We start from the raw sequence: 14,696 nt of genomic DNA, 5'->3' as shown, positions 1-14,696 counted from the left end.
ACACACACACACACACACACACGGCTCAGGCGGAGATTCTGGAGGCAAAAAAGGGTGGTGGATTCCTGAGCAGTCACCCACAGACCTGAGCGGCCAGGAATGCTGCCGGCTCCTGGGCACTGACATCATCCCCCCTTCTGGCTCTGGGAGGAGCCCTCTGACCTCCAGGTCTTGGGGCAATTATTTTTAGCCTCGAACCCACCCTGTGGCATTTCCATGGTGCACTTGAGGGAGACAGAATTTTGGGGAGGGCCCCGTTGGCTTTTTTGAGCTTCCATCTCTGCCTCTGCCTGTGAAATTAGAGACTGTTAAGGATGGAAACTATGGGTCCAGCATCTTCATTTGGTGGGTGAGCCTGGAGAGGTCAACAGTCAGCTGCAAATCTGCCTTCCTGATCCCCAGCTCTGCCCCGACCTCATCCCTCCTGCTCTGTTCTGTTAAAGCAGTTCCCAAAGAACCTGCTCTTGGGACCACCCTCACTCTCAAAAATTAATGAGGGGCTTCTCTGGTGGTGCAGTGGTTAAGAATCTGCCTGCCAATGCAGGGGACACAGGTTCGAGCCCTGCTCTGGGAAGATCCCACATGCCGCGGAGCAACTAAGCCCGTGAGCCACAACTACTGAGCCTGCGCGTCTAGAGCCCGTGCTCCACAACAATGGAAGCCGCGACAATGAGAAGCCCGCGCACCGCGATGAAGAGTAGCCCCCGCTTGCCGCAACTAGAGAAAGCCTGCACACAGAAACGAAGACCCAACACAGCCAAAAATAAATAAATTAATTAATTAAAAAAAAAATTAATGAAGACCCCAAGAGCTTTTGCTTATTTGGGTTATAGCTATCGTTGGATGCCTATGTTAAAAGTTAAAGCTGAGAAATTAAAAATATATATTATGTATTAATTCATTAAAATACATTAATAAACTCATTGCACATTAACACAACATATTTTATGAGTAATAACTATGTTTTCCAAAACAAAAAAAATTAGTGAAAAGAGTGGTATCATTCTCCATTTTGCAAACGGTTTTCATACCTGGCTTCATAGAAGACCATGGGATTGTAATATCTGCTTCTACACTCAATTGTTTGCAATATCACACGTCATGTAGCCTGTGGAAACTCCACAGTGAAAGACTGAGAGGGAAACTAGCAACTGTCTTTGGATTGTTACAAAAAGCCTGGACACCCTCAGGGTTCCCTGTATCACACTTTGAGAACAACTGGTCTGTGATCTATCCATCTTTAACCCTCTTTTTAACTCTGGCTCATACAGTCATTTAATAAACATTCATTGAAGAATTGCTGAGTGTTGAGCTGGGAATTTAAAGACAATGTAGCATATGTGACTCTGAGTGCAAAAAGAAACAGCCGACTTTATCTTTCTATTAACGATGTAATTATCTGATCTCACGCCCATCTTTCTCCAGGATGCTGGGAAAATTAACCTCTATCCTTCCCGGGCTTCCCCATCCAAAGATTGTGGCATATTCCAGGGTCTTGAGTAGAGCAAAAGCTCTGGGGGACGGTCCTGTGGCCTGACGCCCAGTCTACTTGGGAGCCGTTGAAATAGTCACTGCTTAGCAGTCGGCCCCACACCTCCACATCAGGCTTGAGGCTGGAGGAGGGTCTTGCTCGTGTTCCCACCTGCCCCTCTCCAAGAGTGTGGGTACAGGGCCCCACCGGCTCCCCCCTGGGAACCGCAGTCCTCTCTCTCATTCCTTCTTCCTCCCCCCTGGTTCCTTCCTTGCAGGCCAGATTCTTCTCCCTGTAAGTTTCTTCAAGACACTGACTCTCTCCCATCCACCACAAAAAGCCAGGGAAATGTGCAGGCTATTTCTGCTTCCTGCCCGCCTCCTGCCTCCCTTGGAATTAAGAGAGTTAATAATAAATGTGCCTGGTGCACACGGAGTAGCCAATAGATGTTCCTATTCTCATTCTTGCTGCCTTTACTCAGGGGACATTGAGGCACAAAGTTTGAATTCGAAAGGGGAAAATTCAGGAAGAGAAACCCTCCAGGGTTCACATTTCCACGTGTCCCGTGAGGATGACACCGTGTCCTCCCCTTCACCAGCTGCCCTTGATGCCCAAGCAGAGGATGAGGACCGTCCCCCAGCCCCCTTCTCCTCCATAGCCACTCTCCTGTCTCGGATCACACCATGTATTTTGTTCATGGAGAAGCCTGCTCCTGGATCATCCACAGATTGTGAGAATCAGCGGGGTCTGTGGAAGCTTCTGCAGAGCCCCTGGGTCACCCATCCTGCCTGTGCTCAGGCCCCCCGGGAATGGGCAAATCTGCAGAGACATCTGCTCCTCTCCAGCATGTTTGTCCTCCTTCAGGTGACCACCTGCCACCCCACCTGTTTTCAGTGGCATCAGCTGTGAGCTCAGTGCCTCCTGGGAAGCCCCCCACCATGGTCTGACGGAGACGGTGGTCAGCCCCAGGCCGTTGCCATGGTGCAGGTCAACCATGTGGGTCCATCTGGTAGAGTCAGTGATTATTGGTGGAATGGCAGGTGTGAATGGGCAGAGGAAGGTCACCTCCGTGTAGGCTGAGAGCGTCCTCTACGGGATGCAGGTGGAGTTGCCACTTCCTCTCTCACCAGCTGGAGCCCATGGGGCAGCTCTATCTTGGCCAAAACCATTCTGGTCATTGATGCCTTTGCCCATCCTGATGGGGCTGCTAAGGCATGGTCCCTACTAGTTGTACATGTACATGTGTGTGTGTCCCCGGGCACACAACACTCAGAAAAATGGTACAGTATGGAGTCTTCTTGTTTTCTCCTAGGCTGTCAGCTGCAGGTCCCTCCACAAAGCCTTGGGAGTAAGTCTGGAAGAAATGTGGTTGGTGGACAATTAAGACTTTTAAAGTGGAAAATACCCTCTGCTTTTTTCTTAGGATGTGAACTCCGCGGATGTCAAGCCTGGTGAGAGCTGCTGTCGGACTCCTTTGTAAGACCAGGCTGGTGACTGCCAAGTGCCCCTGGTCTCCTGTGTGCTCAGGACAAGTGGGGCCTGGTCCCGACTGTGGCTGGGCCCCAAGCCCCTGTGAATCTGGCAGCCTTATCCTCCTGTTCCCCTGGCCCAGAAGCTGGAGATGAGCAGGACGCCTTCTGAACCATACCAAGTTCAGAGCAGAGAAACAGGGTTAGGACTCAGCCCCACAGGCCCCAGCCCCCAGCTTCCTGCACAAGCGACATGACGTGGGGTGATGGGGGCCTCGAGTCAAGAACTACAACAGATCAGGGCTCAGGAAAATTGCCCGCGTTGTCTGGTTCTGAGCAGACTCACTCGAGGTGAATCAGAGGTGAGTCAAGCGCCTTTGAGGAGGAAATGACTTCCCCGGCGGCCCTTCCTGGCCAGGGCACCATCAGTCACTCTCAGGAAACAGAAGGAGCAAGAGAGGAGACAGTCTACAAACTCTTGGTTGCAAATGTCCCTTTTCTCCCAGGATTTGGTGGAATTGTCGTGTGATGAGCCTCCTGTGGGGCTGGGTTGTTTTTTGACCAAGTCAGGCCTGTTCAGTGAGGTGTGGGAGTTCCCTGAAGACTGTTCTCCATATACTTTCCAGGGTACCTGTCCCAGGGCATAACCTTGGCTCTTCTCCTGGGGGAGGGGTGTTCCCTGGAAGGCAGGACATGGTTGCCTAGAGGCTGGAGAGCCTGCAGTCTCATAGCTCTTTAGTGGCCTCCAGGGCGGAGGGCTTTGTGGTGTGGACCCAAATTCCTGTGGCTGCGATCATGGCTGTCTTAGACTGTGGACTCTGGGAAGGCACTGGCCTTTCTGTCTACGAGGCTCTGGTGTCTTTCATACCAGCAGCACCCACGGCTAAGGTACGATGATTTCTCAGGTCAAGCATGACTTTTTCTGCTGACAGTTTATTTCCACACCTCCTAAAGGTGCTTAGAATCCGAGTCCTAGTTAGGGATGGAGGGAAATTTGGATCATCTAAACCCTTCATCTGACAGAAGAGGAAACTGAGGCTCTATGCCTGTGACGTACTCAAGGTCACCGAGAAATTCATGGAAGACCCAGGACAAACCCCAGGTTTCTTCTCTGGCTGGTCCACTGTGTGCTTTATAGTTTCCATGAGGCTAGTTAATAACAGCTCAATTTTCATATGCTGTAATTAATACTAATACAACTAATAATAATGGCATGTTGTTTCTGTAACTCTGGAAGTTACTCCTTAAATTTGGGTCCTAAGTCTCCGTTGCCCGACCTTCATAAAGTTAGGTATGAATGCAGCCTAAACTCCGCAATGCAATGATTTGCTGATCGTGATTAGGCATCATATTTTGGGGGTTGATTTGCCTAGAATCTCGATTTTTTTCCCCTCCTCTGTTCTCACCATGAACGCAGGATTCATCTCCGCACAATCTGTGAACTGTTCCCAATAAGACTGTCCTCATTTCATCTCACACCCCCCCACTGGCAACACCAAGGGCTGTAACTGATGTGGTTCGGAGACCCGAGTCCAAGACGTAAAAATGAATCCCCTGTGACGGTCTGGACGACGCAAACAGATCCAGTGTCTGGCTTTAATGGGAACGAGAAATTGCTAACAGATGACGGTGGGGCTCACGGGCTCCAGTCTCTGGCCTCCAACAAGAACCCTTCCTGATGGCAGCTCCTCCCCCACATGTGCCCCAGACGTCGGTTATTTACAGGACACCACCCAGACCCCGCGATGCTAAATGTATAGCAGCAGAGGCTGCATGTGTGATGGCTGAGGTCATGGTTATTCATTTTAGCTGTAAAGACATTTGGTTTATAAAACCCCAGTGACTCCACTGGGAGGGGCTTTCGGAGAAGAACAGCCCCCGAGTTCTCTTTCTGTCCCAGCACTGGTGGGATCAGCACTTACGTCACTGGCCCCCATTCAACGCTCTGGGGCCAAGGAAGGCCCTGGACTTGCTCTGGGCTATTTTGCCTTTTGGAGGAAGATGGTGTGAGTCACAGTGATTTACTACAGACTCAGCAAAAATGTGTCTGACGTGCTTGTGTCCCAAACAGAAGGCACAGAAACTGCTAAGAAATTACATGAGGACTCAGAAACAGACATTTTGGGGCTCTGCAAGAGGCATTTGGACAAGTCCATTTCTGGAACCAGTTTTCTCATCTGTAATGTCAAAGTTGGGGTGGGGGGACCAGGCTATTTCTCAGTCCCTCTCCAGCCCTTACAGTGTGCAAGCCTGTGAGCGTGTTCTGTTGTGTATTACCAGGGTGTTTTTAATCCGCATGCCGCCTCTCCCAAGGTGGCTGCTTCCTGGAGGTCAGGGGCCATGTCTGGGTGTACATGGCTATTTCTCTACCTTTTCTTGCCCCTGTGGGTTCAATACGCTTGAACTAAAGAGGTTAAGTGAGAGGCAGAGACGTTACTTAGAAGAATTTGAAATAAACCGCACGCCCCACACCGTGTCACAGGCACGCACCATGGAAAACGAAGGTGAAATGGGCGGTAACAGGCCATCCTACCTGGCAGGTAGAGGGCTTGCCTTTATGGATCCAAAGACGTCCAGGTCGATGGGTGACAAATAACGGCCATTATTCCCAAAAGGGAACTCTTTTCAACCCTCTGCACACGAAAGAAGAATCACTGTCAGTGGGCGCCTTTTGAACACATCCAACAATAGCACAGACTAAGATAAACGTGCCCCAAATCTATGCTCTTTTTGGCAAATAGCGATTTAGCAAAACCGTGCTCATGTAGAGAAAGACGCGTGGGACAAAGTGGTACCGTGGGTGAGGATACACGTGATTTACATTTTCTTCTGCTTGTTCATTTGTATTTTCTATATTTTTAACCACAAATGCAGATAAAGTATTTCAAGAAAAAATCTCAATCCCCTTTAATCACTAATTTAAGAATGATGGGGAGGTCCTGCTCCCCCCACCCCCAGAGCAGTGGGCTTCCTGCCGCCCCCAGGGACAGAACCACTTCACTCTTCTTCTTTCTTGGTTGGGGTTTGGGCAAGTCTACACACTCCCCTTATATCAGCAACTCACATAGGCTCACAGGACTCCATCCTCTGTAACAGCCAGTCCTGTGGGACACCCACGGCCTGGGTGGATTCTCTCTCCTTTCATAGCATTTCACTTCTGAATCAGTCTGTGGGCCCTGAACTCTATTCTTTCTCATGCCGTCCTTGCAGTATTTCAGGTCCATTTGTGAGCTCACCTCTCCAAATCTTCGAGCAGGTCCCTTGAGAGTGGTAATTGTGTCACCTCCCTCTTAAGTTTTCTTTCTTCTTCCCTCCCTCCCTCTGTCCCTCCCTCCCTCCCTTCCTCCCTTCCTCTCTTTTTTTCCCTTTCCTTCCTTCCTTTCTCTTTATTTCCTCCCTCCCTCCTTTCCTTCCTTCCTTCCTTTTCTTTCTTTCTTTCTTGTTTACTTGCTTGCTTTCTTTTGTTTTCTGGCTTGTTGAGCTAAAATGGACGTATAACATTTTGTAAGTTTATGGTGTACAAAGTAGTGATTTTTATGCATGTATAACAAAATCACTACCACAATAAGGTCAGTTACATCCAAAAACATGGAATGCCTCACAAATTTGTGTGTCCTCTTTGCTCAGGGGCCATGCTAATTGCCTCTGGATTGCTCCAATTTTAACACTTACATTATTTCTAGTGACCTAGCCTGGTGCTTCATATCTAATAAGCATCGAGAAATAAATGCAAAGTGCAATTGTGTTTGAACCACACTGACAGCATCCTGTCTGAATTCTGAGAATCTGTAAGTCAAGGACTTCAAGGCATCCCGATGAAGTTTGCCGAATGCAACAGAGAAAGAGGATGAGTTCTGAACATCAGGGCGTGACACCGTGAGCAGGCGAAACATGCAAGGAAAGGCCGTGAAACCTCCGTGGTCACGGGTCACTGCATTTGCCTTCTGGGTGGCTGAGGAGCAGTTGTGGCAGGTGTGGCCTGGAGGGGCTCCCAGAGCAGACCCTGATGGAAAGCACAGCCATGGTCCTGCTGCCTCTGCCGTGTGTCTTTCCCGAGGTTCACCCAGCGGGAAACTTGGCCCAAAATCCTGTGACAAGCTCAGCTTCGGGCCGTGGTGACATCGGGCCTTGGAGGCTGTGAGTCCTGCACTGAGAGGATGCAGTCTGAGTCTCGGGCTCATTCCAGAGGCTACGTTTGCAGTGCTCTGTGCGTGCACAGGGCGCACAGGGGCCGAACGGCCTCCCCATCGCCGCTGGCCCATCTCTGGCTCATTCATCTCCTGCAGCTGTCGGCTGAGAACAACAGGTGAAAGCAGGCCCGGCCTATTGTCCTGGGAAGCCTTTAGCTACGCCTGTCACCCCCTCGCCTGGTGCAGACCTCCAGCTTACAGTGGCTCAAGCTGGGAGGCCAGCTCTCTGCACGATTGTGACCCGGAAAGACCTCGTTCCAGACCCAGCCTCGAAAGTTCCCCACGTCTGGGCCTGGGAAGTTGTCCCGGGGCCTCTTGAGGGGTGGGGTGAAAGGCAGGGACAGGTGCAGGCCCTGATGGCTGCAGGTCCGAGAGTGCATTCCGCCTCCAGGCTGGGCCCCTGTCACCAGCAGGGTGGCCCAGGGCGCCTGGTGTTTCAGGTCCCCTCTGTCTGCCCATCTCCCCAAATCTTCAAGCGGGCCACTTGGGGGTGGTCATTGTGTGTCTTCCTTTTAAGTTCTTCCTAATGGTTTAGTTGGGTACTTTATTGTATATATTAAACCTCAAGACAGAAAAGCAAAATGCAATTGTATTTGAACCACACTGCTAGCATCCTGTCTGAATTCTGAGAGACTATAAGATGAAGATTTCAGGGCATCAGGATAACTTTGCCAAATATGACAGAGGACCAACAAGGAAGACTGAAGGTCAGGACCCTAATGAGGAAGGTGGAGGGGCGGTGACAGATGGGAGGGGACCTCAAGCCTGGGGGCGGGGTGGGCTGGGAGGAGTTTGGTCTAATCCCGGCCCCAGTTACAGTTCTGTCCTCCTGCAGCCATGGCTCCCGCCCGCCTCCTTGAGAGGGAAGGCCTCCTTGCCCTGCTCTGATGGCTCAGACACGCGTCACCTCTTTGTTACCTCATTACTGTTTTTCCTTCTCTTTTTTTGTGGTGGGGAGCTGTGAGTATGAGGAGAAACAGAGTCACAGTAGGTGGGAGACTTGGGAACAAGTTCTGGGGAAGGGGGGGCCCCCAGATCATGAGCACAATGATGGAAAGCACAGAAGGGTGGTGAGTCTCCGTACGGCGCCAGTCAAACTTGAAGCGAAACGTGTGCTTCCCAGCAAACTGGGGTTGTCTGTGTCAGAGGGTCAGCAGGCCCCTTCCATGGATGCACAGGGCGGGGGGGCTCAAAAGCTGGGCATGGGAGGGTGGATTCGGGGCTGGGGTCTGCCCGCTGGGTGGGGGGCTTTCTCCTTCCATCCGGAGGGCTCCTTCTGGCTTCATCCTTGGTCTCTGCAGCCCAGCAGGCTGCGCCCCAGTCAGTCACAAATGAGGGTGGCAAGCCGGACAATTTCCCCGCAAACGCTACTCCTCCTGTGTTTGGAATTCTGGGCACCAGCCTCACTCCTCATGGAACCGCTTACAAAGATGCCATTTAATTAGGCTGCTAAGTCATCGAGAGGGCAGTGAGCAAGCGTCCCTTTATTGGATTTTCTAGCCTGGAGACTGTGGAGTCATCATTTTCCCCTCTTGCCTCTCTCTCCCACCTCCCCTGGTCCCTGCCTCTCTGCCTCATGGCCTGCACTCTGCTCAGGACCCTCGAGGCTGTTTCTTCCCTGCAGTCCAGCCAGACCACACCCAGACTGATCACCTGAGAACCCCACTTGGGCCCCCACCTTTTAAACCTTTGACGGTCGCCCACCGGCCACGGGACTAGGACTAAGCCCCTTACCCTCAGCTTTCAGACAGGTTCCTTCATCTGCCTGATCCTCCAAAGACCCCCGGGAGGAGACCTCGACCCCCCACGAGGTGTGTTCCTCCTTTCCCGCCTGGCCTGCTGCCCACACCCCCGTGCCGCGACGGGGGTCTGAGTTCAGTTCAACCTCAAATCCCCCTCAAGCCTGGCCAGCCTTGGGCACTGTGGTGTCCCTGTCTGGAACTCTTATTGTAGAGAGGCTTTTGTGGTTCTTACCACTGGTTGTGTTGTAATGTCATTCACCTTTTTACTCACATATTCTATCCAGCTAGATGAAAACCCCATTTGGTCAAGGACGTCTCATACGATTGAACGTCGGGACATCTGTGTAATCGTTTCTCAATCGAGTCAGTAGACTCTGAATTATCAGCACAAAGCATCTCAGGGTGGGGGGCTGGGTGCTGGGGCAGCAGGAGTTGTCGCGGTAGGGGGCTGCAGCACAAGACCCTCTACCCCTGGACTGTTCTCTGTGGCTACTGCGTCTAGGGACCTCCATGAACCCAGAGCAGGGCTGCGTGTGTGGTCGGCCACAGGCTTCAGCCCGTGGATGGGAACCACCCGCAGCTCCGGTGACGGCCCTCCAGGACGGACTTGCGGTGGCCACTCACTTGGGACATCTGGGACTTGCCTGCAGTCTGGAGTCCCGTGGATGCCCCCTTCCCTCCCAGTGCCCCTCCCCCTTCCTTCTGCTCCCATGCCAGCTGACCCAGCTTCCCTGAGCCATCATCCCCATCATTTCCCAGCACAGTGCCGCCGGGTCAGCACGCCATCTTGGGGGAGCCCTCCCAGCAGCCCAATAAACTGGCTTCAAAATAGCTTCACTAAGCCCACTGGGGACACCCAGTCTCCCTGGCTCCCAGTCCCCCAGTCCTCCATCACCCGGTCACAGTTGTGCTCGTGGAGGGGCTGTCACTCAACATCCTGGAGTGCAGGTCTATTATTAGGCAGCTCCCAGTGCATGCCAGCACCCACACTCCCAGGTCCCTCAGGTCCACCATCTGGCTGCCAGTGTCTGCATGTCCCTGGGTTTTTTGTTTGTTTGTTTGTTTGCGGTATGCGGGCCTCCTACCGCTGTGGCCTCTCCTGTTGCGGAGCACAGGCTCCGGACGCGCAGGCTCAGCGGCCATGGCTCACGGGCCCAGCCGCTCCGCAGCATGTGGAATCTTCCCGGACCGGGGCACAAACCCGTGTCGCCTGCATCGGCAGGTGGACTCCCAACCACTGCGCCACCAGGGAAGCCCATCCCTGGGTTTTCTTAAGGAAAGGCGGCTCTGGCCAGGAGCATCCTGGGGGTGACCAGGTGACGGTGTCCGGAAAGAGGAAATGCTTGCTAAGTCTGGGTGGGCTCTCCTTGGAGAGGGTAAGGGGAAAATGGGGGCTGGTGATCGCTGGGTCCTGGCCGCAACGCCTGCCTTTACTTCCAGGACACAGGGTTCTTTCTGCAGGGCTGGGACCCGGGGGAGGCAGGCAGGGCATCCTGCCCCTAATTCAAGGAGGAGCTCAGTCTCAAGTCTGTGCAATCCCTTGCCTCATTTCCCTCCCCCCTGCCTGGTACCATGCTCCACAGCAGAGGGGTAAAGAGAAAAGTACGGGCTGGGGGTGCCATTCCACTGATCACTTCTCTGGCCCTGAGTTTTCTCATCTGTAGAATGGATGTAATGAAGCCCCAGCCCATCTGCTTTGCGGGGTTGCTGGGATCACATATCCTCACGTGTGATGGGGTGATACTCGGAACGCCCTGCAGCCTGCTAGCCGATCGACTGGATGGCAAACGTCCCTTCCTGCCTTGCCCTTGGGTCACACATCTGTCCTCACCTGCCACCTTGTTGGCACGTGGGAAGAGACCTCGCACCCACAGTAGGAGTGGGCTCCGATCTGTGTGCTCTTCAGTGCAGACCTCGTGCTGTAAACCCCAGGCTTCCCAGAGCAAAACTCCCCTTGTGCTCAGAGGCTCCCAGCAGTGGGGAGGGGAGTAAACCTCACCAGGGCTGGGGAGAGGCATGCCCCCTGCCCCATGTGACACGGGTGAGAGCCATCATTCTTCTATAGACCTGCGGGCAGGTACGGGTGTGGCCTCTGCTCACACCAGGCGGGTGCCACTCGTGAGAGTTCTCCCCCAGCGTGGCAGCGGCAGCCGCCCAGCCCCAGGGCTCAGGCCATGCGAGCTGCTGGGGTTGTGACTGGGAGCCAGCCTTGTCCCTCCCAGCTCAGCCTCCAGCTCCAATGAGAGAGACCGGGCCCTCCCTGAGCTGCAGCTCCGGCGGGGACTCCAGGGGCATCTGGGGGCTCTTGCCCGGTGAGGCTCCAACAAGCCTGCCCGGGGGCCTGGAAGGAAGGCTGTCTGTGCTCGCTGCAAGACTTCCTCCAAGAACAATGGAAGAGAAGATGCCGTCTTCCGCTGGGGAAGCTGGACGGAGTGTGGTGGCTACAGGTCTCCGAGGGGTCAAGTGAGTGCTGCCGGGAAGCCGCCTCCCTTGGAGGAGCGGGCATCACGAGACTGCCCTACCCGGGCCCGACCCTCACCCCTTAGGGCATTTGGGCAGCGGCTCCAGCAGGGAGGAGCTGCTTCTCCTGCTTCCTGGGGCCGCGGTTGCTCAACGGCGGATGGGTGGCAGGGCGGGTAAATGGCTCTTCCGGGTCAACAGCTTTCAGCATTATCACAAGTCATCTCTGACCACCTTCACTATAAGATCTTTTTATGAAGACACTGTCTCCGCCTTCTAGAAGATCCCAGGCTACTTACAGACAACTCAGAAAGCATGGCAGGACGGGAGGCAGCACAAGACCAGGGACCCTGGAGCTCGCTGCCCCAGTTTGAATCCTAACTCAGCACCTGAGTTAGGCACCTGAGGCACGTATGGAACGTCTCCAGGCCAAGGTTCCCCCCAGCCCTGCCCCCAGCACATGGGGATGAAGACAAAGCGTCTACTTTACGGAGCTGTTATGAGGGTTAAAGGGGTCACTGTTTGCAAAGCCCTTAAAAGAGCACCCGCATCACACACTCACAGTGTTGGCAAAGTAAATAACCTACAACTATGTAAAGGGCCACAGGTGGCCACGACGAACGGGTTTGTAGAACGGGTTTGTAGTGGGGGAGACGGTATTCCGGTTTTAAGACACAGCTTAGTTTCAGTTGCTTCGCATCTGGTTTGGGTTTGGGGAAAGGCACATAGGCAGGAAGGCGGTTCCCAAACAGAGAATTTGACAAGCAGTTAAAGACACGGCCTCCTTGCCGGGGAGCCAGTCTCCGGGAGAGAGGCCTGCACTGTCGAAAGGCACTGTGTAAATAACTTACTTACTTCTCTCACCAGTGCGGGTGACAGCTCCCGAAATCAACATCGATGAGACAGGAGGGAAGGGGGCAGGGCACGACCTTCAAAAGAATGACACAGCCGGTGAGGTTATGACATAAACTGGTCAGAACCCATTAGGCCCAAGACGGCAGAAGATTTGACTTCCAGTGGACCTTGAACCTGGATATATGATTATTGTAATGGTATCAGGGCGACCAGGAGTTCGGAAGTTGAGTTGTCCAAACACATTGAGGCTGGCCAGCCGTTCCGAGTCTAGGGCCCTCCAGGCAAAAGCAACTCATCAACCTTTTAAAAGCGCGCAGCTGAGTCACTAACACCAGTAGCAACGACTTAGAAACATTTACTAGTGCTTTATCCGGAGTGACGGGCTCAAAGCACGATGAAATCCTAGGAACGTTATCTCCATCGTATAGATGAGGCAACTGACACACAGAGAGATGAATAACTTTTTCAAGGACACACAGCTTATAAATACTAGAGTTAAGGTCCAAACCCAGTGAGTTTAACCACACCATTAAACAGCTCCTGGGTTACACAATCACTTACATTCTAAATGCAATACTGGAACCTGCATTCAAACGACATCGGTCACCTTAACGTCCAAGATCCACACATCTTCCCTGAGGGATTCCCAGCTTCTAGGCAGTGGAGGGGAGCAGGCGATGGGCCAGCACACAGGTGTGTTCTGGTCACATCTGCTTTCCAAGATGTCTTGTTCCTACCTGCTCACACGGGGTTTGTGAGTGACTAGAACCCTCCAGACGATTTCTGGGCAGTCAAACTTCCCCCATAAGGTATTGCTTAAAATGATTGGTTTGGGCCCATGATTCTAAGGTAATGAAGTCTCCTTTACCAGTTCAGTCCTCTGAAGCCCATTAGCTCTGCCTTGTAGCTTGGTATTCTCTGTGGATCTGAACAGCATGATTTCATTCTGGTCTCTGATGAAACAGCAAAGGAACAGGCTAGGGACAAGACACTTTCTTCAGCTGCCGTTACTTCATCAACTACAGACCGGCGCCTGTGGACCCTCCTGCTCACTGATCCAAAGGGTGTTCTCAGAAAGGTCCTCACCCCGCCACCCCACCCCGGGGTCTTCTCCCCCAGCTGCACTGCTTTGTGGCCCTCTCTTTACCTTTCCTCCCAGATCCTGTTCCTGCACTTGGGGGGTGTCCTCGGGGACAGGTTCTGAAACCAGAGCTGCTGCATTCCCTCCCGTATTGTCTTCAAAGCCAGGGGAGCGAACAAGCCTGCCTGAGATTCACATTACAGCCGGGGCTTTGGAAGGCCAGGGGCCAGCGGCAGCCGTTGCCAAAGCAACCAGGGGTGCAGAAAAGAGCAGAGGCTCTGGCCTGGCCTCCAGGGGTCAAGGAGTGGAGGGGAGGACCAAGGGTCGGGCCCAGGTCCACTGTTTAGGAGCAAGTGTCCCAAATGTCAACCGAGGGTCCCTCTGCCTGCTAAGGATGGCCAGCGCCCCCCGCAGCGAGCACCCTGCTGCATCCCACCGACAGGTGTTCCTGAGTATCTGCCACATCAGGGGTCCACCTGGCCCTGCGGAGCCCTTCCTTTTGTACACATCCTCCCTCCCACCCGCCCGTCTTCAGTCCCATCCTCCCCTTCTCTCTTCCTCTGTTGGGACTCCTTTTTCCCTCCTTTCCCAGGTATGAGAACATGAGCATCGAAAGACTGAAACAGTAAGACATAAATTTAAATTCAGATGAAAACAAGGCCTGGGGAGGGATGGATGGTGGCCACCTGGGCAGGTTCACTCTGTAGCCTTAGCACCTCGACCTCCGAAGGGCCAGTCCCACCAACGTTGGAACCAGCGATCGGTGGGATCACCCCCGTGAGGACCCCTCGATAGTGTCCTCCCTGGGGAATCATGGGGGCTTTGCCCTTTGAAGACCTTGAGAGATGTGGCCCTTCCTTTGCTCCCTGGGCCCCTCCGGCCCATCCCGAGCAGCCATATCTCGGGAGGCAGCCTTCATGCGTGTCCAGCCCCAGCTCTTTTACCTTCTGGAAGAGGAAAACGCTGTAGGTCCAGGTACTTATGGAGCCCCTTCGCCTGAGCGCAGGTTTAAACCAGGGCTCACTTCTTCAGGTGCTCTCTGCTTCATTCCCACCACCCTGCAGGCTCCTTTCTAATTCCTTGATTTTGTAATAGTTCTTTGGGTTAACTTTGTCTTTCTCAAAATATCCTGATCAGAGGAATCACGCAGAAGTGGAAATGGAGGGTCAGAGAAGGCTTTTCAAGAGTCAGGGTCATCCCAGTGAGGCCGCGGTGGCAGGTGTCGTGCAGAAGGCAGGCGTGGGAAGGGGATGCCCGTGGTGTCTGTCTTGATGGCGGGCCGGCCTCCTGCCGCCAGGGGGGTGTGGAGGGACGCCTGGCATCAGGAGGAAGTGTCTGAGTGTCCACCTTGTTGGCTGTGTGTTTGGACGTGCCTTGAGAGTCTACAAAGCATTGTTTTTATGGTCACAGGACGTTTACGACCATCCA

General features: G+C 53.4%; 1 protein-coding gene and 1 non-coding gene across 10 annotated transcripts in view; both read right to left on the bottom strand.

The window, feature by feature from the left end:
* LOC113628238 (calmodulin-alpha-like) overlaps window positions 1-14,696 on the bottom strand; it is a 135,987-nt gene that overhangs the window by 52,714 nt on the left and 68,577 nt on the right. For all 9 annotated transcript variants that reach the window (XR_003435939.1, XR_003435937.1, XR_003435943.1 and 6 more), the window contains 2 exons: window positions 12,188-12,261; window positions 5,474-5,573 (listed from right to left, as the gene is read on the bottom strand). The gene's annotated coding sequence lies outside the window, so the exon portion shown is untranslated. The remainder of the gene's footprint in view (window positions 1-5,473; window positions 5,574-12,187; window positions 12,262-14,696) is intronic.
* LOC113628465 (U6 spliceosomal RNA) lies at window positions 6,523-6,626 on the bottom strand. Its single transcript, XR_003436110.1, has one exon. It is a non-coding gene; the product is annotated as a U6 spliceosomal RNA (small nuclear RNA).

Source organism: Aethalodelphis obliquidens, unplaced genomic scaffold (assembly GCF_003676395.1).
Source record: "Aethalodelphis obliquidens isolate GAN/ISIS:26980383/991018 unplaced genomic scaffold, ASM367639v1 scaffold23, whole genome shotgun sequence".
NCBI lineage: Eukaryota > Metazoa > Chordata > Mammalia > Artiodactyla > Delphinidae > Aethalodelphis > Aethalodelphis obliquidens.
This window is presented reverse-complemented; position numbering and strand designations above follow the sequence as displayed.